Source organism: Rhinoderma darwinii, assembly GCF_050947455.1.
Source record: "Rhinoderma darwinii isolate aRhiDar2 chromosome 5 unlocalized genomic scaffold, aRhiDar2.hap1 SUPER_5_unloc_40, whole genome shotgun sequence".
Classification (NCBI taxonomy): Eukaryota; Metazoa; Chordata; class Amphibia; order Anura; family Rhinodermatidae; genus Rhinoderma; species Rhinoderma darwinii.
In genome coordinates, this window is record NW_027461799.1 from 103,501 (window position 1) to 128,395 (window position 24,895).

General features: G+C 47.8%; 17 non-coding genes across 17 annotated transcripts; all 17 read right to left on the bottom strand.

Annotated features, from left to right (window-relative positions):
• Positions 1–648: 648 nt before the first annotated feature.
• On the bottom strand, positions 649–839 carry LOC142692720 (U2 spliceosomal RNA). The gene has a single exon (XR_012861133.1). It is a non-coding gene; the product is annotated as a U2 spliceosomal RNA (small nuclear RNA).
• A 1,296-nt stretch (positions 840–2,135) lies between these two features.
• Positions 2,136–2,326, bottom strand: LOC142692721 (U2 spliceosomal RNA). Its single transcript, XR_012861134.1, has one exon. It is a non-coding gene; the product is annotated as a U2 spliceosomal RNA (small nuclear RNA).
• A 1,292-nt stretch (positions 2,327–3,618) lies between these two features.
• LOC142692722 (U2 spliceosomal RNA) lies at positions 3,619–3,809 on the bottom strand. The gene has a single exon (XR_012861135.1). It is a non-coding gene; the product is annotated as a U2 spliceosomal RNA (small nuclear RNA).
• Positions 3,810–5,097: 1,288 nt separating this feature from the next.
• On the bottom strand, positions 5,098–5,288 carry LOC142692723 (U2 spliceosomal RNA). The gene has a single exon (XR_012861136.1). It is a non-coding gene; the product is annotated as a U2 spliceosomal RNA (small nuclear RNA).
• Positions 5,289–6,556: 1,268 nt separating this feature from the next.
• On the bottom strand, positions 6,557–6,747 carry LOC142692724 (U2 spliceosomal RNA). Its single transcript, XR_012861137.1, has one exon. It is a non-coding gene; the product is annotated as a U2 spliceosomal RNA (small nuclear RNA).
• A 1,292-nt stretch (positions 6,748–8,039) lies between these two features.
• On the bottom strand, positions 8,040–8,230 carry LOC142692726 (U2 spliceosomal RNA). The gene has a single exon (XR_012861139.1). It is a non-coding gene; the product is annotated as a U2 spliceosomal RNA (small nuclear RNA).
• Positions 8,231–9,518: 1,288 nt separating this feature from the next.
• On the bottom strand, positions 9,519–9,709 carry LOC142692727 (U2 spliceosomal RNA). Its single transcript, XR_012861140.1, has one exon. It is a non-coding gene; the product is annotated as a U2 spliceosomal RNA (small nuclear RNA).
• A 1,292-nt stretch (positions 9,710–11,001) lies between these two features.
• On the bottom strand, positions 11,002–11,192 carry LOC142692728 (U2 spliceosomal RNA). Its single transcript, XR_012861141.1, has one exon. It is a non-coding gene; the product is annotated as a U2 spliceosomal RNA (small nuclear RNA).
• Positions 11,193–12,475: 1,283 nt separating this feature from the next.
• LOC142692730 (U2 spliceosomal RNA) lies at positions 12,476–12,666 on the bottom strand. Its single transcript, XR_012861142.1, has one exon. It is a non-coding gene; the product is annotated as a U2 spliceosomal RNA (small nuclear RNA).
• Positions 12,667–13,966: 1,300 nt separating this feature from the next.
• Positions 13,967–14,157, bottom strand: LOC142692731 (U2 spliceosomal RNA). The gene has a single exon (XR_012861143.1). It is a non-coding gene; the product is annotated as a U2 spliceosomal RNA (small nuclear RNA).
• A 1,292-nt stretch (positions 14,158–15,449) lies between these two features.
• On the bottom strand, positions 15,450–15,640 carry LOC142692732 (U2 spliceosomal RNA). Its single transcript, XR_012861144.1, has one exon. It is a non-coding gene; the product is annotated as a U2 spliceosomal RNA (small nuclear RNA).
• Positions 15,641–16,924: 1,284 nt separating this feature from the next.
• On the bottom strand, positions 16,925–17,115 carry LOC142692733 (U2 spliceosomal RNA). Its single transcript, XR_012861145.1, has one exon. It is a non-coding gene; the product is annotated as a U2 spliceosomal RNA (small nuclear RNA).
• Positions 17,116–18,399: 1,284 nt separating this feature from the next.
• On the bottom strand, positions 18,400–18,590 carry LOC142692734 (U2 spliceosomal RNA). The gene has a single exon (XR_012861146.1). It is a non-coding gene; the product is annotated as a U2 spliceosomal RNA (small nuclear RNA).
• A 1,280-nt stretch (positions 18,591–19,870) lies between these two features.
• On the bottom strand, positions 19,871–20,061 carry LOC142692735 (U2 spliceosomal RNA). The gene has a single exon (XR_012861147.1). It is a non-coding gene; the product is annotated as a U2 spliceosomal RNA (small nuclear RNA).
• A 1,276-nt stretch (positions 20,062–21,337) lies between these two features.
• Positions 21,338–21,528, bottom strand: LOC142692830 (U2 spliceosomal RNA). Its single transcript, XR_012861232.1, has one exon. It is a non-coding gene; the product is annotated as a U2 spliceosomal RNA (small nuclear RNA).
• Positions 21,529–22,816: 1,288 nt separating this feature from the next.
• LOC142692736 (U2 spliceosomal RNA) lies at positions 22,817–23,007 on the bottom strand. Its single transcript, XR_012861148.1, has one exon. It is a non-coding gene; the product is annotated as a U2 spliceosomal RNA (small nuclear RNA).
• A 1,284-nt stretch (positions 23,008–24,291) lies between these two features.
• Positions 24,292–24,482, bottom strand: LOC142692738 (U2 spliceosomal RNA). The gene has a single exon (XR_012861150.1). It is a non-coding gene; the product is annotated as a U2 spliceosomal RNA (small nuclear RNA).
• Between the last annotated feature and the right edge of the window lie 413 nt (positions 24,483–24,895).

The window sequence follows — 24,895 nt, forward strand, 5'->3', positions numbered from 1 at the left end:
CAACTTTACAGACAACTTCTCCTTGCTCCTACAACCTCCATCCTTGCACAGTTTGTTATTCTTCTAGGTAACATAGTAACAAATCCAAATTGCTGCTCTCTTTGTAGGCAAGCAAGGCTTTGTTGCAACTGCAATTCTTACTTCTTCTTGAAATGTAGGGACGACAGTACATTCCATCACATCCATCTAGTGTACACAGGTAGGTCCATTGTGGCGGGCAGGCGAGCGGGCGGGCTGCTTTATTGGCTGTTTGCTGTTCCCCTACTCCACTCCACTATTTGACTGTTGTGCTGCATCAATCAATCAATCAATCAATCAATCAATCAATCAATCAATCAATCAATCAATCAGTGGCTGGCTCAGGTGCAGCTCTTTAACTTACCTAAAAGGGAGGGCGGAGAGAAGACAAGGAAGGTGAATGAGGTGTTCCAATGTGAAATGCCGGAAACACAGAAACACAGACGACACACAACAAGAGGTGGCAATCTATTCATTAATTGCATTTAATCAATGAGCTCATTATCACTCATGCATTGTCCAACAGGTGTTGAAATAATGGGATTAAAAGGGGAGATCCCTTCAGAAAGACAGAAACAATAGCAAAGACAAAAAACACTTTTGGAATCTGCTTTTAGTCAACACATAAGGAAAGGGTGCACCGGTCCTGGAAATACTGCAATACCAGGTCAATGCGTGGAGTGGACAGAGCAAGCTCTATTTCCATCTCCCTGTTCTAAAAATCCATTTAATATATGGTCCCCAGATAGGGGACGTATCAGATATTAAACTGATAAGAACAGATACTACACTTGATCTTAGCCAAAAGGCCGAGAAGCGATAACCCGAACGGGCCGCGCGTTGCCCGAGCCTGCCCGATACTGCTGTTCAGCCCTTGCAGCGATTCAGCTTACTTCTAGGCAATTCCATGGGGCCCTGCAGGCTCACACACTCACAGCTACACGGGAGGTGAATAAAGGCCGGAGAGGAAGCCAGACAGGATTTGCTTCTTTTGCTTGCACCACAATGCAGTGCTGAAAGAGGAGGAATCTACATAAAAACGCCTTCCTGGCAACGCCCAAATGCCCTGCTGCCATGCAGATAAACACTGGCAGCGGCAGCAAGTGCATGCCCACAGCCACCCCTTGTTCCTTCACACCTTGTATCAGCTGTAATCCAGTCCAGTCCAGTGCTGCCTGCTGAGCAGCACTGACCAACACTGCCTGGGCCCAGGCTTTTATCTCTGAGGCCCCATTATGATGTCAGAAAGCTGGCTCTGGAATCCTGAGGGCTCCACTATGACACGTGCAAAGTTCCGTCTGAACTTTATATAAGACGGTGAGGCTCAGTCAGTCACTCAGTGTTGCCTGAGAGGGCAACACCGCAACAGCCGGCCGCCAGGCTGTCTTTTTTTTGCACAGCTAGTTGCCTCCAGGAGGCCACAAGAGGGAGACAAGGGACTGCAAAATGGAAAATAGGCATCCACCAACTTTACAGACAACTTCTCCTTGCTCCTACAACCTCCATCCTTGCACAGTTTGTTATTCTTCTAGGTAACATAGTAACAAATCCAAATTGCTGCTCTCTTTGTAGGCAAGCAAGGCTTTGTTGCAACTGCAATTCTTACTTCTTCTTGAAATGTAGGGACGACAGTACATTCCATCACATCCATCTAGTGTACACAGGTAGGTCCATTGTGGCGGGCAGGCGAGCGGGCGGGCTGCTTTATTGGCTGTTTGCTGTTCCCCTACTCCACTCCACTATTTGACTGTTGTGCTGCATCAATCAATCAATCAATCAATCAATCAATCAATCAATCAATCAATCAATCAATCAATCAGTGGCTGGCTCAGGTGCAGCTCTTTAACTTACCTAAAAGGGAGGGCGGAGAGAAGACAAGGAAGGTGAATGAGGTGTTCCAATGTGAAATGCCGGAAACACAGAAACACAGACGACACACAACAAGAGGTGGCAATCTATTCATTAATTGCATTTAATCAATGAGCTCATTATCACTCATGCATTGTCCAACAGGTGTTGAAATAATGGGATTAAAAGGGGAGATCCCTTCAGAAAGACAGATACAATAGCAAAGACAAAAAACACTTTTGGAATCTGCTTTTAGTCAACACATAAGGAAAGGGTGCACCGGTCCTGGAAATACTGCAATACCAGGTCAATGCGTGGAGTGGACAGAGCAAGCTCTATTTCCATCTCCCTGTTCTAAAAATCCATTTAATATATGGTCCCCAGATAGGGGACGTATCAGATATTAAACTGATAAGAACAGATACTACACTTGATCTTAGCCAAAAGGCCGAGAAGCGATAACCCGAACGGGCCGCGCGTTGCCCGAGCCTGCCCGATACTGCTGTTCAGCCCTTGCAGCGATTCAGCCTACTTCTAGGCAATTCCATGGGGCCCTGCAGGCTCACACACTCACAGCTACACGGGAGGTGAATAAAGGCCGGAGAGGAAGCCAGACAGGATTTGCTTCTTTTGCTTGCACCACAATGCAGTGCTGAAAGAGGAGGAATCTACATAAAAACGCCTTCCTGGCAACGCCCAAATGCCCTGCTGCCATGCAGATAAACACTGGCAGCGGCAGCAAGTGCATGCCCACAGCCACCCCTTGTTCCTTCACACCTTGTATCAGCTGTAATCCAGTCCAGTCCAGTGCTGCCTGCTGAGCAGCACTGACCAACACTGCCTGGGCCCAGGCTTTTATCTCTGAGGCCCCATTATGATGTCAGAAAGCTGGCTCTGGAATCCTGAGGGCTCCACTATGACACGTGCAAAGTTCCGTCTGAACTTTATATAAGACGGTGAGGCTCAGTCAGTCACTCAGTGTTGCCTGAGAGGGCAACACTGCAACAGCCGGCCGCCAGGCTGTCTTTTTTTTGCACAGCTAGTTGCCTCCAGGAGGCCACAAGAGGGAGACAAGGGACTGCAAAATGGAAAATAGGCATCCACCAACTTTACAGACAACTTCTCCTTGCTCCTACAACCTCCATCCTTGCACAGTTTGTTATTCTTCTAGGTAACATAGTAACAAATCCAAATTGCTGCTCTCTTTGTAGGCAAGCAAGGCTTTGTTGCAACTGCAATTCTTACTTCTTCTTGAAATGTAGGGACGACAGTACATTCCATCACATCCATCTAGTGTACACAGGTAGGTCCATTGTGGCGGGCAGGCGAGCGGGCGGGCTGCTTTATTGGCTGTTTGCTGTTCCCCTACTCCACTCCACTATTTGACTGTTGTGCTGCATCAATCAATCAATCAATCAATCAATCAATCAATCAATCAATCAATCAATCAATCAGTGGCTGGCTCAGGTGCAGCTCTTTAACTTACCTAAAAGGGAGGGCGGAGAGAAGACAAGGAAGGTGAATGAGGTGTTCCAATGTGAAATGCCGGAAACACAGAAACACAGACGACACACAACAAGAGGTGGCAATCTATTCATTAATTGCATTTAATCAATGAGCTCATTATCACTCATGCATTGTCCAACAGGTGTTGAAATAATGGGATTAAAAGGGGAGATCCCTTCAGAAAGACAGAAACAATAGCAAAGACAAAAAACACTTTTGGAATCTGCTTTTAGTCAACACATAAGGAAAGGGTGCACCGGTCCTGGAAATACTGCAATACCAGGTCAATGCGTGGAGTGGACAGAGCAAGCTCTATTTCCATCTCCCTGTTCTAAAAATCCATTTAATATATGGTCCCCAGATAGGGGACGTATCAGATATTAAACTGATAAGAACAGATACTACACTTGATCTTAGCCAAAAGGCCGAGAAGCGATAACCCGAACGGGCCGCGCGTTGCCCGAGCCTGCCCGATACTGCTGTTCAGCCCTTGCAGCGATTCAGCCTACTTCTAGGCAATTCCATGGGGCCCTGCAGGCTCACACACTCACAGCTACACGGGAGGTGAATAAAGGCCGGAGAGGAAGCCAGACAGGATTTGCTTCTTTTGCTTGCACCACAATGCAGTGCTGAAAGAGGAGGAATCTACATAAAAACGCCTTCCTGGCAACGCCCAAATGCCCTGCTGCCATGCAGATAAACACTGGCAGCGGCAGCAAGTGCATGCCCACAGCCACCCCTTGTTCCTTCACACCTTGTATCAGCTGTAATCCAGTCCAGTCCAGTGCTGCCTGCTGAGCAGCACTGACCAACACTGCCTGGGCCCAGGCTTTTATCTCTGAGGCCCCATTATGATGTCAGAAAGCTGGCTCTGGAATCCTGAGGGCTCCACTATGACACGTGCAAAGTTCCGTCTGAACTTTATATAAGACGGTGAGGCTCAGTCAGTCACTCAGTGTTGCCTGAGAGGGCAACACTGCAACAGCCGGCCGCCAGGCTGTCTTTTTTTTGCACAGCTAGTTGCCTCCAGGAGGCCACAAGAGGGAGACAAGGGACTGCAAAATGGAAAATAGGCATCCACCAACTTTACAGACAACTTCTCCTTGCTCCTACAACCTCCATCCTTGCACAGTTTGTTATTCTTCTAGGTAACATAGTAACAAATCCAAATTGCTGCTCTCTTTGTAGGCAAGCAAGGCTTTGTTGCAACTGCAATTCTTACTTCTTCTTGAAATGTAGGGACGACAGTACATTCCATCACATCCATCTAGTGTACACAGGTAGGTCCATTGTGGCGGGCAGGCGAGCGGGCGGGCTGCTTTATTGGCTGTTTGCTGTTCCCCTACTCCACTCCACTATTTGACTGTTGTGCTGCATCAATCAATCAATCAATCAATCAATCAATCAATCAATCAATCAATCAATCAGTGGCTGGCTCAGGTGCAGCTCTTTAACTTACCTAAAAGGGAGGGCGGAGAGAAGACAAGGAAGGTGAATGAGGTGTTCCAATGTGAAATGCCGGAAACACAGAAACACAGACGACACACAACAAGAGGTGGCAATCTATTCATTAATTGCATTTAATCAATGAGCTCATTATCACTCATGCATTGTCCAACAGGTGTTGAAATAATGGGATTAAAAGGGGAGATCCCTTCAGAAAGACAGAAACAATAGCAAAGACAAAAAACACTTTTGGAATCTGCTTTTAGTCAACACATAAGGAAAGGGTGCACCGGTCCTGGAAATACTGCAATACCAGGTCAATGCGTGGAGTGGACAGAGCAAGCTCTATTTCCATCTCCCTGTTCTAAAAATCCATTTAATATATGGTCCCCAGATAGGGGACGTATCAGATATTAAACTGATAAGAACAGATACTACACTTGATCTTAGCCAAAAGGCCGAGAAGCGATAACCCGAACGGGCCGCGCGTTGCCCGAGCCTGCCCGATACTGCTGTTCAGCCCTTGCAGCGATTCAGCCTACTTCTAGGCAATTCCATGGGGCCCTGCAGGCTCACACACTCACAGCTACACGGGAGGTGAATAAAGGCCGGAGAGGAAGCCAGACAGGATTTGCTTCTTTTGCTTGCACCACAATGCAGTGCTGAAAGAGGAGGAATCTACATAAAAACGCCTTCCTGGCAACGCCCAAATGCCCTGCTGCCATGCAGATAAACACTGGCAGCGGCAGCAAGTGCATGCCCACAGCCACCCCTTGTTCCTTCACACCTTGTATCAGCTGTAATCCAGTCCAGTCCAGTGCTGCCTGCTGAGCAGCACTGACCAACACTGCCTGGGCCCAGGCTTTTATCTCTGAGGCCCCATTATGATGTCAGAAAGCTGGCTCTGGAATCCTGAGGGCTCCACTATGACACGTGCAAAGTTCCGTCTGAACTTTATATAAGACGGTGAGGCTCAGTCAGTCACTCAGTGTTGCCTGAGAGGGCAACACTGCAACAGCCGGCCGCCAGGCTGTCTTTTTTTTGCACAGCTAGTTGCCTCCAGGAGGCCACAAGAGGGAGACAAGGGACTGCAAAATGGAAAATAGGCATCCACCAACTTTACAGACAACTTCTCCTTGCTCCTACAACCTCCATCCTTGCACAGTTTGTTATTCTTCTAGGTAACATAGTAACAAATCCAAATTGCTGCTCTCTTTGTAGGCAAGCAAGGCTTTGTTGCAACTGCAATTCTTACTTCTTCTTGAAATGTAGGGACGACAGTACATTCCATCACATCCATCTAGTGTACACAGGTAGGTCCATTGTGGCGGGCAGGCGAGCGGGCGGGCTGCTTTATTGGCTGTTTGCTGTTCCCCTACTCCACTCCACTATTTGACTGTTGTGCTGCATCAATCAATCAATCAATCAATCAATCAATCAGTGGCTGGCTCAGGTGCAGCTCTTTAACTTACCTAAAAGGGAGGGCGGAGAGAAGACAAGGAAGGTGAATGAGGTGTTCCAATGTGAAATGCCGGAAACACAGAAACACAGACGACACACAACAAGAGGTGGCAATCTATTCATTAATTGCATTTAATCAATGAGCTCATTATCACTCATGCATTGTCCAACAGGTGTTGAAATAATGGGATTAAAAGGGGAGATCCCTTCAGAAAGACAGAAACAATAGCAAAGACAAAAAACACTTTTGGAATCTGCTTTTAGTCAACACATAAGGAAAGGGTGCACCGGTCCTGGAAATACTGCAATACCAGGTCAATGCGTGGAGTGGACAGAGCAAGCTCTATTTCCATCTCCCTGTTCTAAAAATCCATTTAATATATGGTCCCCAGATAGGGGACGTATCAGATATTAAACTGATAAGAACAGATACTACACTTGATCTTAGCCAAAAGGCCGAGAAGCGATAACCCGAACGGGCCGCGCGTTGCCCGAGCCTGCCCGATACTGCTGTTCAGCCCTTGCAGCGATTCAGCCTACTTCTAGGCAATTCCATGGGGCCCTGCAGGCTCACACACTCACAGCTACACGGGAGGTGAATAAAGGCCGGAGAGGAAGCCAGACAGGATTTGCTTCTTTTGCTTGCACCACAATGCAGTGCTGAAAGAGGAGGAATCTACATAAAAACGCCTTCCTGGCAACGCCCAAATGCCCTGCTGCCATGCAGATAAACACTGGCAGCGGCAGCAAGTGCATGCCCACAGCCACCCCTTGTTCCTTCACACCTTGTATCAGCTGTAATCCAGTCCAGTCCAGTGCTGCCTGCTGAGCAGCACTGACCAACACTGCCTGGGCCCAGGCTTTTATCTCTGAGGCCCCATTATGATGTCAGAAAGCTGGCTCTGGAATCCTGAGGGCTCCACTATGACACGTGCAAAGTTCCGTCTGAACTTTATATAAGACGGTGAGGCTCAGTCAGTCACTCAGTGTTGCCTGAGAGGGCAACACTGCAACAGCCGGCCGCCAGGCTGTCTTTTTTTTGCACAGCTAGTTGCCTCCAGGAGGCCACAAGAGGGAGACAAGGGACTGCAAAATGGAAAATAGGCATCCACCAACTTTACAGACAACTTCTCCTTGCTCCTACAACCTCCATCCTTGCACAGTTTGTTATTCTTCTAGGTAACATAGTAACAAATCCAAATTGCTGCTCTCTTTGTAGGCAAGCAAGGCTTTGTTGCAACTGCAATTCTTACTTCTTCTTGAAATGTAGGGACGACAGTACATTCCATCACATCCATCTAGTGTACACAGGTAGGTCCATTGTGGCGGGCAGGCGAGCGGGCGGGCTGCTTTATTGGCTGTTTGCTGTTCCCCTACTCCACTCCACTATTTGACTGTTGTGCTGCATCAATCAATCAATCAATCAATCAATCAATCAATCAATCAATCAATCAATCAATCAGTGGCTGGCTCAGGTGCAGCTCTTTAACTTACCTAAAAGGGAGGGCGGAGAGAAGACAAGGAAGGTGAATGAGGTGTTCCAATGTGAAATGCCGGAAACACAGAAACACAGACGACACACAACAAGAGGTGGCAATCTATTCATTAATTGCATTTAATCAATGAGCTCATTATCACTCATGCATTGTCCAACAGGTGTTGAAATAATGGGATTAAAAGGGGAGATCCCTTCAGAAAGACAGAAACAATAGCAAAGACAAAAAACACTTTTGGAATCTGCTTTTAGTCAACACATAAGGAAAGGGTGCACCGGTCCTGGAAATACTGCAATACCAGGTCAATGCGTGGAGTGGACAGAGCAAGCTCTATTTCCATCTCCCTGTTCTAAAAATCCATTTAATATATGGTCCCCAGATAGGGGACGTATCAGATATTAAACTGATAAGAACAGATACTACACTTGATCTTAGCCAAAAGGCCGAGAAGCGATAACCCGAACGGGCCGCGCGTTGCCCGAGCCTGCCCGATACTGCTGTTCAGCCCTTGCAGCGATTCAGCCTACTTCTAGGCAATTCCATGGGGCCCTGCAGGCTCACACACTCACAGCTACACGGGAGGTGAATAAAGGCCGGAGAGGAAGCCAGACAGGATTTGCTTCTTTTGCTTGCACCACAATGCAGTGCTGAAAGAGGAGGAATCTACATAAAAACGCCTTCCTGGCAACGCCCAAATGCCCTGCTGCCATGCAGATAAACACTGGCAGCGGCAGCAAGTGCATGCCCACAGCCACCCCTTGTTCCTTCACACCTTGTATCAGCTGTAATCCAGTCCAGTCCAGTGCTGCCTGCTGAGCAGCACTGACCAACACTGCCTGGGCCCAGGCTTTTATCTCTGAGGCCCCATTATGATGTCAGAAAGCTGGCTCTGGAATCCTGAGGGCTCCACTATGACACGTGCAAAGTTCCGTCTGAACTTTATATAAGACGGTGAGGCTCAGTCAGTCACTCAGTGTTGCCTGAGAGGGCAACACTGCAACAGCCGGCCGCCAGGCTGTCTTTTTTTTGCACAGCTAGTTGCCTCCAGGAGGCCACAAGAGGGAGACAAGGGACTGCAAAATGGAAAATAGGCATCCACCAACTTTACAGACAACTTCTCCTTGCTCCTACAACCTCCATCCTTGCACAGTTTGTTATTCTTCTAGGTAACATAGTAACAAATCCAAATTGCTGCTCTCTTTGTAGGCAAGCAAGGCTTTGTTGCAACTGCAATTCTTACTTCTTCTTGAAATGTAGGGACGACAGTACATTCCATCACATCCATCTAGTGTACACAGGTAGGTCCATTGTGGCGGGCAGGCGAGCGGGCGGGCTGCTTTATTGGCTGTTTGCTGTTCCCCTACTCCACTCCACTATTTGACTGTTGTGCTGCATCAATCAATCAATCAATCAATCAATCAATCAATCAATCAATCAATCAATCAGTGGCTGGCTCAGGTGCAGCTCTTTAACTTACCTAAAAGGGAGGGCGGAGAGAAGACAAGGAAGGTGAATGAGGTGTTCCAATGTGAAATGCCGGAAACACAGAAACACAGACGACACACAACAAGAGGTGGCAATCTATTCATTAATTGCATTTAATCAATGAGCTCATTATCACTCATGCATTGTCCAACAGGTGTTGAAATAATGGGATTAAAAGGGGAGATCCCTTCAGAAAGACAGAAACAATAGCAAAGACAAAAAACACTTTTGGAATCTGCTTTTAGTCAACACATAAGGAAAGGGTGCACCGGTCCTGGAAATACTGCAATACCAGGTCAATGCGTGGAGTGGACAGAGCAAGCTCTATTTCCATCTCCCTGTTCTAAAAATCCATTTAATATATGGTCCCCAGATAGGGGACGTATCAGATATTAAACTGATAAGAACAGATACTACACTTGATCTTAGCCAAAAGGCCGAGAAGCGATAACCCGAACGGGCCGCGCGTTGCCCGAGCCTGCCCGATACTGCTGTTCAGCCCTTGCAGCGATTCAGCCTACTTCTAGGCAATTCCATGGGGCCCTGCAGGCTCACACACTCACAGCTACACGGGAGGTGAATAAAGGCCGGAGAGGAAGCCAGACAGGATTTGCTTCTTTTGCTTGCACCACAATGCAGTGCTGAAAGAGGAGGAATCTACATAAAAACGCCTTCCTGGCAACGCCCAAATGCCCTGCTGCCATGCAGATAAACACTGGCAGCGGCAGCAAGTGCATGCCCACAGCCACCCCTTGTTCCTTCACACCTTGTATCAGCTGTAATCCAGTCCAGTCCAGTGCTGCCTGCTGAGCAGCACTGACCAACACTGCCTGGGCCCAGGCTTTTATCTCTGAGGCCCCATTATGATGTCAGAAAGCTGGCTCTGGAATCCTGAGGGCTCCACTATGACACGTGCAAAGTTCCGTCTGAACTTTATATAAGACGGTGAGGCTCAGTCAGTCACTCAGTGTTGCCTGAGAGGGCAACACTGCAACAGCCGGCCGCCAGGCTGTCTTTTTTTTGCACAGCTAGTTGCCTCCAGGAGGCCACAAGAGGGAGACAAGGGACTGCAAAATGGAAAATAGGCATCCACCAACTTTACAGACAACTTCTCCTTGCTCCTACAACCTCCATCCTTGCACAGTTTGTTATTCTTCTAGGTAACATAGTAACAAATCCAAATTGCTGCTCTCTTTGTAGGCAAGCAAGGCTTTGTTGCAACTGCAATTCTTACTTCTTCTTGAAATGTAGGGACGACAGTACATTCCATCACATCCATCTAGTGTACACAGGTAGGTCCATTGTGGCGGGCAGGCGAGCGGGCGGGCTGCTTTATTGGCTGTTTGCTGTTCCCCTACTCCACTCCACTATTTGACTGTTGTGCTGCATCAATCAATCAATCAATCAATCAATCAATCAATCAATCAATCAATCAATCAATCAGTGGCTGGCTCAGGTGCAGCTCTTTAACTTACCTAAAAGGGAGGGCGGAGAGAAGACAAGGAAGGTGAATGAGGTGTTCCAATGTGAAATGCCGGAAACACAGAAACACAGACGACACACAACAAGAGGTGGCAATCTATTCATTAATTGCATTTAATCAATGAGCTCATTATCACTCATGCATTGTCCAACAGGTGTTGAAATAATGGGATTAAAAGGGGAGATCCCTTCAGAAAGACAGAAACAATAGCAAAGACAAAAAACACTTTTGGAATCTGCTTTTAGTCAACACATAAGGAAAGGGTGCACCGGTCCTGGAAATACTGCAATACCAGGTCAATGCGTGGAGTGGACAGAGCAAGCTCTATTTCCATCTCCCTGTTCTAAAAATCCATTTAATATATGGTCCCCAGATAGGGGACGTATCAGATATTAAACTGATAAGAACAGATACTACACTTGATCTTAGCCAAAAGGCCGAGAAGCGATAACCCGAACGGGCCGCGCGTTGCCCGAGCCTGCCCGATACTGCTGTTCAGCCCTTGCAGCGATTCAGCCTACTTCTAGGCAATTCCATGGGGCCCTGCAGGCTCACACACTCACAGCTACACGGGAGGTGAATAAAGGCCGGAGAGGAAGCCAGACAGGATTTGCTTCTTTTGCTTGCACCACAATGCAGTGCTGAAAGAGGAGGAATCTACATAAAAACGCCTTCCTGGCAACGCCCAAATGCCCTGCTGCCATGCAGATAAACACTGGCAGCGGCAGCAAGTGCATGCCCACAGCCACCCCTTGTTCCTTCACACCTTGTATCAGCTGTAATCCAGTCCAGTCCAGTGCTGCCTGCTGAGCAGCACTGACCAACACTGCCTGGGCCCAGGCTTTTATCTCTGAGGCCCCATTATGATGTCAGAAAGCTGGCTCTGGAATCCTGAGGGCTCCACTATGACACGTGCAAAGTTCCGTCTGAACTTTATATAAGACGGTGAGGCTCAGTCAGTCACTCAGTGTTGCCTGAGAGGGCAACACTGCAACAGCCGGCCGCCAGGCTGTCTTTTTTTTGCACAGCTAGTTGCCTCCAGGAGGCCACAAGAGGGAGACAAGGGACTGCAAAATGGAAAATAGGCATCCACCAACTTTACAGACAACTTCTCCTTGCTCCTACAACCTCCATCCTTGCACAGTTTGTTATTCTTCTAGGTAACATAGTAACAAATCCAAATTGCTGCTCTCTTTGTAGCAAGGCTTTGTTGCAACTGCAATTCTTACTTCTTCTTGAAATGTAGGGACGACAGTACATTCCATCACATCCATCTAGTGTACACAGGTAGGTCCATTGTGGCGGGCAGGCGAGCGGGCGGGCTGCTTTATTGGCTGTTTGCTGTTCCCCTACTCCACTCCACTATTTGACTGTTGTGCTGCATCAATCAATCAATCAATCAATCAATCAATCAATCAATCAATCAATCAATCAGTGGCTGGCTCAGGTGCAGCTCTTTAACTTACCTAAAAGGGAGGGCGGAGAGAAGACAAGGAAGGTGAATGAGGTGTTCCAATGTGAAATGCCGGAAACACAGAAACACAGACGACACACAACAAGAGGTGGCAATCTATTCATTAATTGCATTTAATCAATGAGCTCATTATCACTCATGCATTGTCCAACAGGTGTTGAAATAATGGGATTAAAAGGGGAGATCCCTTCAGAAAGACAGAAACAATAGCAAAGACAAAAAACACTTTTGGAATCTGCTTTTAGTCAACACATAAGGAAAGGGTGCACCGGTCCTGGAAATACTGCAATACCAGGTCAATGCGTGGAGTGGACAGAGCAAGCTCTATTTCCATCTCCCTGTTCTAAAAATCCATTTAATATATGGTCCCCAGATAGGGGACGTATCAGATATTAAACTGATAAGAACAGATACTACACTTGATCTTAGCCAAAAGGCCGAGAAGCGATAACCCGAACGGGCCGCGCGTTGCCCGAGCCTGCCCGATACTGCTGTTCAGCCCTTGCAGCGATTCAGCCTACTTCTAGGCAATTCCATGGGGCCCTGCAGGCTCACACACTCACAGCTACACGGGAGGTGAATAAAGGCCGGAGAGGAAGCCAGACAGGATTTGCTTCTTTTGCTTGCACCACAATGCAGTGCTGAAAGAGGAGGAATCTACATAAAAACGCCTTCCTGGCAACGCCCAAATGCCCTGCTGCCATGCAGATAAACACTGGCAGCGGCAGCAAGTGCATGCCCACAGCCACCCCTTGTTCCTTCACACCTTGTATCAGCTGTAATCCAGTCCAGTCCAGTGCTGCCTGCTGAGCAGCACTGACCAACACTGCCTGGGCCCAGGCTTTTATCTCTGAGGCCCCATTATGATGTCAGAAAGCTGGCTCTGGAATCCTGAGGGCTCCACTATGACACGTGCAAAGTTCCGTCTGAACTTTATATAAGACGGTGAGGCTCAGTCAGTCACTCAGTGTTGCCTGAGAGGGCAACACTGCAACAGCCGGCCGCCAGGCTGTCTTTTTTTTGCACAGCTAGTTGCCTCCAGGAGGCCACAAGAGGGAGACAAGGGACTGCAAAATGGAAAATAGGCATCCACCAACTTTACAGACAACTTCTCCTTGCTCCTACAACCTCCATCCTTGCACAGTTTGTTATTCTTCTAGGTAACATAGTAACAAATCCAAATTGCTGCTCTCTTTGTAGGCAAGCAAGGCTTTGTTGCAACTGCAATTCTTACTTCTTCTTGAAATGTAGGGACGACAGTACATTCCATCACATCCATCTAGTGTACACAGGTAGGTCCATTGTGGCGGGCAGGCGAGCGGGCGGGCTGCTTTATTGGCTGTTTGCTGTTCCCCTACTCCACTCCACTATTTGACTGTTGTGCTGCATCAATCAATCAATCAATCAATCAATCAATCAATCAATCAATCAATCAATCAATCAATCAATCAGTGGCTGGCTCAGGTGCAGCTCTTTAACTTACCTAAAAGGGAGGGCGGAGAGAAGACAAGGAAGGTGAATGAGGTGTTCCAATGTGAAATGCCGGAAACACAGAAACACAGACGACACACAACAAGAGGTGGCAATCTATTCATTAATTGCATTTAATCAATGAGCTCATTATCACTCATGCATTGTCCAACAGGTGTTGAAATAATGGGATTAAAAGGGGAGATCCCTTCAGAAAGACAGAAACAATAGCAAAGACAAAAAACACTTTTGGAATCTGCTTTTAGTCAACACATAAGGAAAGGGTGCACCGGTCCTGGAAATACTGCAATACCAGGTCAATGCGTGGAGTGGACAGAGCAAGCTCTATTTCCATCTCCCTGTTCTAAAAATCCATTTAATATATGGTCCCCAGATAGGGGACGTATCAGATATTAAACTGATAAGAACAGATACTACACTTGATCTTAGCCAAAAGGCCGAGAAGCGATAACCCGAACGGGCCGCGCGTTGCCCGAGCCTGCCCGATACTGCTGTTCAGCCCTTGCAGCGATTCAGCCTACTTCTAGGCAATTCCATGGGGCCCTGCAGGCTCACACACTCACAGCTACACGGGAGGTGAATAAAGGCCGGAGAGGAAGCCAGACAGGATTTGCTTCTTTTGCTTGCACCACAATGCAGTGCTGAAAGAGGAGGAATCTACATAAAAACGCCTTCCTGGCAACGCCCAAATGCCCTGCTGCCATGCAGATAAACACTGGCAGCGGCAGCAAGTGCATGCCCACAGCCACCCCTTGTTCCTTCACACCTTGTATCAGCTGTAATCCAGTCCAGTCCAGTGCTGCCTGCTGAGCAGCACTGACCAACACTGCCTGGGCCCAGGCTTTTATCTCTGAGGCCCCATTATGATGTCAGAAAGCTGGCTCTGGAATCCTGAGGGCTCCACTATGACACGTGCAAAGTTCCGTCTGAACTTTATATAAGACGGTGAGGCTCAGTCAGTCACTCAGTGTTGCCTGAGAGGGCAACACTGCAACAGCCGGCCGCCAGGCTGTCTTTTTTTTGCACAGCTAGTTGCCTCCAGGAGGCCACAAGAGGGAGACAAGGGACTGCAAAATGGAAAATAGGCATCCACCAACTTTACAGACAACTTCTCCTTGCTCCTACAACCTCCATCCTTGCACAGTTTGTTATTCTTCTAGGTAACATAGTAACAAATCCAAATTGCTGCTCTCTTTGTAGGCAAGCAAGGCTTTGTTGCAACTGCAATTCTTACTTCTTCTTGAAATGTAGGGACGACAGTACATTCCATCACATCCATCTAGTGTACACAGGTAGGTCCATTGTGGCGGGCAGGCGAGCGGGCGGGCTGCTTTATTGGCTGTTTGCTGTTCCCCTACTCCACTCCACTATTTGACTGTTGTGCTGCATCAATCAATCAATCAATCAATCAATCAATCAATCAATCAATCAATCAATCAATCAGTGGCTGGCTCAGGTGCAGCTCTTTAACTTACCTAAAAGGGAGGGCGGAGAGAAGACAAGGAAGGTGAATGAGGTGTTCCAATGTGAAATGCCGGAAACACAGAAACACAGACGACACACAACAAGAGGTGGCAATCTATTCATTAATTGCATTTAATCAATGAGCTCATTATCACTCATGCATTGTCCAACAGGTGTTGAAATAATGGGATTAAAAGGGGAGATCCCTTCAGAAAGACAGAAACAATAGCAAAGACAAAAAACACTTTTGGAATCTGCTTTTAGTCAACACATAAGGAAAGGGTGCACCGGTCCTGGAAATACTGCAATACCAGGTCAATGCGTGGAGTGGACAGAGCAAGCTCTATTTCCATCTCCCTGTTCTAAAAATCCATTTAATATATGGTCCCCAGATAGGGGACGTATCAGATATTAAACTGATAAGAACAGATACTACACTTGATCTTAGCCAAAAGGCCGAGAAGCGATAACCCGAACGGGCCGCGCGTTGCCCGAGCCTGCCCGATACTGCTGTTCAGCCCTTGCAGCGATTCAGCCTACTTCTAGGCAATTCCATGGGGCCCTGCAGGCTCACACACTCACAGCTACACGGGAGGTGAATAAAGGCCGGAGAGGAAGCCAGACAGGATTTGCTTCTTTTGCTTGCACCACAATGCAGTGCTGAAAGAGGAGGAATCTACATAAAAACGCCTTCCTGGCAACGCCCAAATGCCCTGCTGCCATGCAGATAAACACTGGCAGCGGCAGCAAGTGCATGCCCACAGCCACCCCTTGTTCCTTCACACCTTGTATCAGCTGTAATCCAGTCCAGTCCAGTGCTGCCTGCTGAGCAGCACTGACCAACACTGCCTGGGCCCAGGCTTTTATCTCTGAGGCCCCATTATGATGTCAGAAAGCTGGCTCTGGAATCCTGAGGGCTCCACTATGACACGTGCAAAGTTCCGTCTGAACTTTATATAAGACGGTGAGGCTCAGTCAGTCACTCAGTGTTGCCTGAGAGGGCAACACTGCAACAGCCGGCCGCCAGGCTGTCTTTTTTTTGCACAGCTAGTTGCCTCCAGGAGGCCACAAGAGGGAGACAAGGGACTGCAAAATGGAAAATAGGCATCCACCAACTTTACAGACAACTTCTCCTTGCTCCTACAACCTCCATCCTTGCACAGTTTGTTATTCTTCTAGGTAACATAGTAACAAATCCAAATTGCTGCTCTCTTTGTAGGCAAGCAAGGCTTTGTTGCAACTGCAATTCTTACTTCTTCTTGAAATGTAGGGACGACAGTACATTCCATCACATCCATCTAGTGTACACAGGTAGGTCCATTGTGGCGGGCAGGCGAGCGGGCGGGCTGCTTTATTGGCTGTTTGCTGTTCCCCTACTCCACTCCACTATTTGACTGTTGTGCTGCATCAATCAATCAATCAATCAATCAATCAATCAATCAATCAATCAATCAGTGGCTGGCTCAGGTGCAGCTCTTTAACTTACCTAAAAGGGAGGGCGGAGAGAAGACAAGGAAGGTGAATGAGGTGTTCCAATGTGAAATGCCGGAAACACAGAAACACAGACGACACACAACAAGAGGTGGCAATCTATTCATTAATTGCATTTAATCAATGAGCTCATTATCACTCATGCATTGTCCAACAGGTGTTGAAATAATGGGATTAAAAGGGGAGATCCCTTCAGAAAGACAGAAACAATAGCAAAGACAAAAAACACTTTTGGAATCTGCTTTTAGTCAACACATAAGGAAAGGGTGCACCGGTCCTGGAAATACTGCAATACCAGGTCAATGCGTGGAGTGGACAGAGCAAGCTCTATTTCCATCTCCCTGTTCTAAAAATCCATTTAATATATGGTCCCCAGATAGGGGACGTATCAGATATTAAACTGATAAGAACAGATACTACACTTGATCTTAGCCAAAAGGCCGAGAAGCGATAACCCGAACGGGCCGCGCGTTGCCCGAGCCTGCCCGATACTGCTGTTCAGCCCTTGCAGCGATTCAGCCTACTTCTAGGCAATTCCATGGGGCCCTGCAGGCTCACACACTCACAGCTACACGGGAGGTGAATAAAGGCCGGAGAGGAAGCCAGACAGGATTTGCTTCTTTTGCTTGCACCACAATGCAGTGCTGAAAGAGGAGGAATCTACATAAAAACGCCTTCCTGGCAACGCCCAAATGCCCTGCTGCCATGCAGATAAACACTGGCAGCGGCAGCAAGTGCATGCCCACAGCCACCCCTTGTTCCTTCACACCTTGTATCAGCTGTAATCCAGTCCAGTCCAGTGCTGCCTGCTGAGCAGCACTGACCAACACTGCCTGGGCCCAGGCTTTTATCTCTGAGGCCCCATTATGATGTCAGAAAGCTGGCTCTGGAATCCTGAGGGCTCCACTATGACACGTGCAAAGTTCCGTCTGAACTTTATATAAGACGGTGAGGCTCAGTCAGTCACTCAGTGTTGCCTGAGAGGGCAACACTGCAACAGCCGGCCGCCAGGCTGTCTTTTTTTTGCACAGCTAGTTGCCTCCAGGAGGCCACAAGAGGGAGACAAGGGACTGCAAAATGGAAAATAGGCATCCACCAACTTTACAGACAACTTCTCCTTGCTCCTACAACCTCCATCCTTGCACAGTTTGTTATTCTTCTAGGTAACATAGTAACAAATCCAAATTGCTGCTCTCTTTGTAGGCAAGCAAGGCTTTGTTGCAACTGCAATTCTTACTTCTTCTTGAAATGTAGGGACGACAGTACATTCCATCACATCCATCTAGTGTACACAGGTAGGTCCATTGTGGCGGGCAGGCGAGCGGGCGGGCTGCTTTATTGGCTGTTTGCTGTTCCCCTACTCCACTCCACTATTTGACTGTTGTGCTGCATCAATCAATCAATCAATCAATCAATCAATCAATCAATCAATCAATCAGTGGCTGGCTCAGGTGCAGCTCTTTAACTTACCTAAAAGGGAGGGCGGAGAGAAGACAAGGAAGGTGAATGAGGTGTTCCAATGTGAAATGCCGGAAACACAGAAACACAGACGACACACAACAAGAGGTGGCAATCTATTCATTAATTGCATTTAATCAATGAGCTCATTATCACTCATGCATTGTCCAACAGGTGTTGAAATAATGGGATTAAAAGGGGAGATCCCTTCAGAAAGACAGAAACAATAGCAAAGACAAAAAACACTTTTGGAATCTGCTTTTAGTCAACACATAAGGAAAGGGTGCACCGGTCCTGGAAATACTGCAATACCAGGTCAATGCGTGGAGTGGACAGAGCAAGCTCTATTTCCATCTCCCTGTTCTAAAAATCCATTTAATATATGGTCCCCAGATAGGGGACGTATCAGATATTAAACTGATAAGAACAGATACTACACTTGATCTTAGCCAAAAGGCCGAGAAGCGATAACCCGAACGGGCCGCGCGTTGCCCGAGCCTGCCCGATACTGCTGTTCAGCCCTTGCAGCGATTCAGCCTACTTCTAGGCAATTCCATGGGGCCCTGCAGGCTCACACACTCACAGCTACACGGGAGGTGAATAAAGGCCGGAGAGGAAGCCAGACAGGATTTGCTTCTTTTGCTTGCACCACAATGCAGTGCTGAAAGAGGAGGAATCTACATAAAAACGCCTTCCTGGCAACGCCCAAATGCCCTGCTGCCATGCAGATAAACACTGGCAGCGGCAGCAAGTGCATGCCCACAGCCACCCCTTGTTCCTTCACACCTTGTATCAGCTGTAATCCAGTCCAGTCCAGTGCTGCCTGCTGAGCAGCACTGACCAACACTGCCTGGGCCCAGGCTTTTATCTCTGAGGCCCCATTATGATGTCAGAAAGCTGGCTCTGGAATCCTGAGGGCTCCACTATGACACGTGCAAAGTTCCGTCTGAACTTTATATAAGACGGTGAGGCTCAGTCAGTCACTCAGTGTTGCCTGAGAGGGCAACACTGCAACAGCCGGCCGCCAGGCTGTCTTTTTTTTGCACAGCTAGTTGCCTCCAGGAGGCCACAAGAGGGAGACAAGGGACTGCAAAATGGAAAATAGGCATCCACCAACTTTACAGACAACTTCTCCTTGCTCCTACAACCTCCATCCTTGCACAGTTTGTTATTCTTCTAGGTAACATAGTAACAAATCCAAATTGCTGCTCTCTTTGTAGGCAAGCAAGGCTTTGTTGCAACTGCAATTCTTACTTCTTCTTGAAATGTAGGGACGACAGTACATTCCATCACATCCATCTAGTGTACACAGGTAGGTCCATTGTGGCGGGCAGGCGAGCGGGCGGGCTGCTTTATTGGCTGTTTGCTGTTCCCCTACTCCACTCCACTATTTGACTGTTGTGCTGCATCAATCAATCAATCAATCAATCAATCAATCAATCAATCAATCAGTGGCTGGCTCAGGTGCAGCTCTTTAACTTACCTAAAAGGGAGGGCGGAGAGAAGACAAGGAAGGTGAATGAGGTGTTCCAATGTGAAATGCCGGAAACACAGAAACACAGACGACACACAACAAGAGGTGGCAATCTATTCATTAATTGCATTTAATCAATGAGCTCATTATCACTCATGCATTGTCCAACAGGTGTTGAAATAATGGGATTAAAAGGGGAGATCCCTTCAGAAAGACAGAAACAATAGCAAAGACAAAAAACACTTTTGGAATCTGCTTTTAGTCAACACATAAGGAAAGGGTGCACCGGTCCTGGAAATACTGCAATACCAGGTCAATGCGTGGAGTGGACAGAGCAAGCTCTATTTCCATCTCCCTGTTCTAAAAATCCATTTAATATATGGTCCCCAGATAGGGGACGTATCAGATATTAAACTGATAAGAACAGATACTACACTTGATCTTAGCCAAAAGGCCGAGAAGCGATAACCCGAACGGGCCGCGCGTTGCCCGAGCCTGCCCGATACTGCTGTTCAGCCCTTGCAGCGATTCAGCCTACTTCTAGGCAATTCCATGGGGCCCTGCAGGCTCACACACTCACAGCTACACGGGAGGTGAATAAAGGCCGGAGAGGAAGCCAGACAGGATTTGCTTCTTTTGCTTGCACCACAATGCAGTGCTGAAAGAGGAGGAATCTACATAAAAACGCCTTCCTGGCAACGCCCAAATGCCCTGCTGCCATGCAGATAAACACTGGCAGCGGCAGCAAGTGCATGCCCACAGCCACCCCTTGTTCCTTCACACCTTGTATCAGCTGTAATCCAGTCCAGTCCAGTGCTGCCTGCTGAGCAGCACTGACCAACACTGCCTGGGCCCAGGCTTTTATCTCTGAGGCCCCATTATGATGTCAGAAAGCTGGCTCTGGAATCCTGAGGGCTCCACTATGACACGTGCAAAGTTCCGTCTGAACTTTATATAAGACGGTGAGGCTCAGTCAGTCACTCAGTGTTGCCTGAGAGGGCAACACTGCAACAGCCGGCCGCCAGGCTGTCTTTTTTTTGCACAGCTAGTTGCCTCCAGGAGGCCACAAGAGGGAGACAAGGGACTGCAAAATGGAAAATAGGCATCCACCAACTTTACAGACAACTTCTCCTTGCTCCTACAACCTCCATCCTTGCACAGTTTGTTATTCTTCTAGGTAACATAGTAACAAATCCAAATTGCTGCTCTCTTTGTAGGCAAGCAAGGCTTTGTTGCAACTGCAATTCTTACTTCTTCTTGAAATGTAGGGACGACAGTACATTCCATCACATCCATCTAGTGTACACAGGTAGGTCCATTGTGGCGGGCAGGCGAGCGGGCGGGCTGCTTTATTGGCTGTTTGCTGTTCCCCTACTCCACTCCACTATTTGACTGTTGTGCTGCATCAATCAATCAATCAATCAATCAATCAATCAATCAATCAGTGGCTGGCTCAGGTGCAGCTCTTTAACTTACCTAAAAGGGAGGGCGGAGAGAAGACAAGGAAGGTGAATGAGGTGTTCCAATGTGAAATGCCGGAAACACAGAAACACAGACGACACACAACAAGAGGTGGCAATCTATTCATTAATTGCATTTAATCAATGAGCTCATTATCACTCATGCATTGTCCAACAGGTGTTGAAATAATGGGATTAAAAGGGGAGATCCCTTCAGAAAGACAGAAACAATAGCAAAGACAAAAAACACTTTTGGAATCTGCTTTTAGTCAACACATAAGGAAAGGGTGCACCGGTCCTGGAAATACTGCAATACCAGGTCAATGCGTGGAGTGGACAGAGCAAGCTCTATTTCCATCTCCCTGTTCTAAAAATCCATTTAATATATGGTCCCCAGATAGGGGACATATCAGATATTAAACTGATAAGAACAGATACTACACTTGATCTTAGCCAAAAGGCCGAGAAGCGATAACCCGAACGGGCCGCGCGTTGCCCGAGCCTGCCCGATACTGCTGTTCAGCCCTTGCAGCGATTCAGCCTACTTCTAGGCAATTCCATGGGGCCCTGCAGGCTCACACACTCACAGCTACACGGGAGGTGAATAAAGGCCGGAGAGGAAGCCAGACAGGATTTGCTTCTTTTGCTTGCACCACAATGCAGTGCTGAAAGAGGAGGAATCTACATAAAAACGCCTTCCTGGCAACGCCCAAATGCCCTGCTGCCATGCAGATAAACACTGGCAGCGGCAGCAAGTGCATGCCCACAGCCACCCCTTGTTCCTTCACACCTTGTATCAGCTGTAATCCAGTCCAGTCCAGTGCTGCCTGCTGAGCAGCACTGACCAACACTGCCTTGGCCCAGGCTTTTATCTCTGAGGCCCCATTATGATGTCAGAAAGCTGGCTCTGGAATCCTGAGGGCTCCACTATGACACGTGCAAAGTTCCGTCTGAACTTTATATAAGACGGTGAGGCTCAGTCAGTCACTCAGTGTTGCCTGAGAGGGCAACACTGCAACAGCCGGCCGCCAGGCTGTCTTTTTTTTGCACAGCTAGTTGCCTCCAGGAGGCCACAAGAGGGAGACAAGGGACTGCAAAATGGAAAATAGGCATCCACCAACTTTACAGACAACTTCTCCTTGCTCCTACAACCTCCATCCTTGCACAGTTTGTTATTCTTCTAGGTAACATAGTAACAAATCCAAATTGCTGCTCTCTTTGTAGGCAAGCAAGGCTTTGTTGCAACTGCAATTCTTACTTCTTCTTGAAATGTAGGGACGACAGTACATTCCATCACATCCATCTAGTGTACACAGGTAGGTCCATTGTGGCGGGCAGGCGAGCGGGCGGGCTGCTTTATTGGCTGTTTGCTGTTCCCCTACTCCACTCCACTATTTGACTGTTGTGCTGCATCAATCAATCAATCAATCAATCAATCAATCAATCAATCAATCAATCAATCAGTGGCTGGCTCAGGTGCAGCTCTTTAACTTACCTAAAAGGGAGGGCGGAGAGAAGACAAGGAAGGTGAATGAGGTGTTCCAATGTGAAATGCCGGAAACACAGAAACACAGACGACACACAACAAGAGGTGGCAATCTATTCATTAATTGCATTTAATCAATGAGCTCATTATCACTCATGCATTGTCCAACAGGTGTTGAAATAATGGGATTAAAAGGGGAGATCCCTTCAGAAAGACAGAAACAATAGCAAAGACAAAAAACACTTTTGGAATCTGCTTTTAGTCAACACATAAGGAAAGGGTGCACCGGTCCTGGAAATACTGCAATACCAGGTCAATGCGTGGAGTGGACAGAGCAAGCTCTATTTCCATCTCCCTGTTCTAAAAATCCATTTAATATATGGTCCCCAGATAGGGGACGTATCAGATATTAAACTGATAAGAACAGATACTACACTTGATCTTAGCCAAAAGGCCGAGAAGCGATAACCCGAACGGGCCGCGCGTTGCCCGAGCCTGCCCGATACTGCTGTTCAGCCCTTGCAGCGATTCAGCCTACTTCTAGGCAATTCCATGGGGCCCTGCAGGCTCACACACTCACAGCTACACGGGAGGTGAATAAAGGCCGGAGAGGAAGCCAGACAGGATTTGCTTCTTTTGCTTGCACCACAATGCAGTGCTGAAAGAGGAGGAATCTACATAAAAACGCCTTCCTGGCAACGCCCAAATGCCCTGCTGCCATGCAGATAAACACTGGCAGCGGCAGCAAGTGCATGCCCACAGCCACCCCTTGTTCCTTCACACCTTGTATCAGCTGTAATCCAGTCCAGTCCAGTGCTGCCTGCTGAGCAGCACTGACCAACACTGCCTGGGCCCAGGCTTTTATCTCTGAGGCCCCATTATGATGTCAGAAAGCTGGCTCTGGAATCCTGAGGGCTCCACTATGACACGTGCAAAGTTCCGTCTGAACTTTATATAAGACGGTGAGGCTCAGTCAGTCACTCAGTGTTGCCTGAGAGGGCAACACTGCAACAGCCGGCCGCCAGGCTGTCTTTTTTTTGCACAGCTAGTTGCCTCCAGGAGGCCACAAGAGGGAGACAAGGGACTGCAAAATGGAAAATAGGCATCCACCAACTTTACAGACAACTTCTCCTTGCTCCTACAACCTCCATCCTTGCACAGTTTGTTATTCTTCTAGGTAACATAGTAACAAATCCAAATTGCTGCTCTCTTTGTAGGCAAGCAAGGCTTTGTTGCAACTGCAATTCTTACTTCTTCTTGAAATGTAGGGACGACAGTACATTCCATCACATCCATCTAGTGTACACAGGTAGGTCCATTGTGGCGGGCAGGCGAGCGGGCGGGCTGCTTTATTGGCTGTTTGCTGTTCCCCTACTCCACTCCACTATTTGACTGTTGTGCTGCATCAATCAATCAATCAATCAATCAATCAATCAATCAATCAATCAATCAGTGGCTGGCTCAGGTGCAGCTCTTTAACTTACCTAAAAGGGAGGGCGGAGAGAAGACAAGGAAGGTGAATGAGGTGTTCCAATGTGAAATGCCGGAAACACAGAAACACAGACGACACACAACAAGAGGTGGCAATCTATTCATTAATTGCATTTAATCAATGAGCTCATTATCACTCATGCATTGTCCAACAGGTGTTGAAATAATGGGATTAAAAGGGGAGATCCCTTCAGAAAGACAGAAACAATAGCAAAGACAAAAAACACTTTTGGAATCTGCTTTTAGTCAACACATAAGGAAAGGGTGCACCGGTCCTGGAAATACTGCAATACCAGGTCAATGCGTGGAGTGGACAGAGCAAGCTCTATTTCCATCTCCCTGTTCTAAAAATCCATTTAATATATGGTCCCCAGATAGGGGACGTATCAGATATTAAACTGATAAGAACAGATACTACACTTGATCTTAGCCAAAAGGCCGAGAAGCGATAACCCGAACGGGCCGCGCGTTGCCCGAGCCTGCCCGATACTGCTGTTCAGCCCTTGCAGCGATTCAGCCTACTTCTAGGCAATTCCATGGGGCCCTGCAGGCTCACACACTCACAGCTACACGGGAGGTGAATAAAGGCCGGAGAGGAAGCCAGACAGGATTTGCTTCTTTTGCTTGCACCACAATGCAGTGCTGAAAGAGGAGGAATCTACATAAAAACGCCTTCCTGGCAACGCCCAAATGCCCTGCTGCCATGCAGATAAACACTGGCAGCGGCAGCAAGTGCATGCCCACAGCCACCCCTTGTTCCTTCACACCTTGTATCAGCTGTAATCCAGTCCAGTCCAGTGCTGCCTGCTGAGCAGCACTGACCAACACTGCCTGGGCCCAGGCTTTTATCTCTGAGGCCCCAT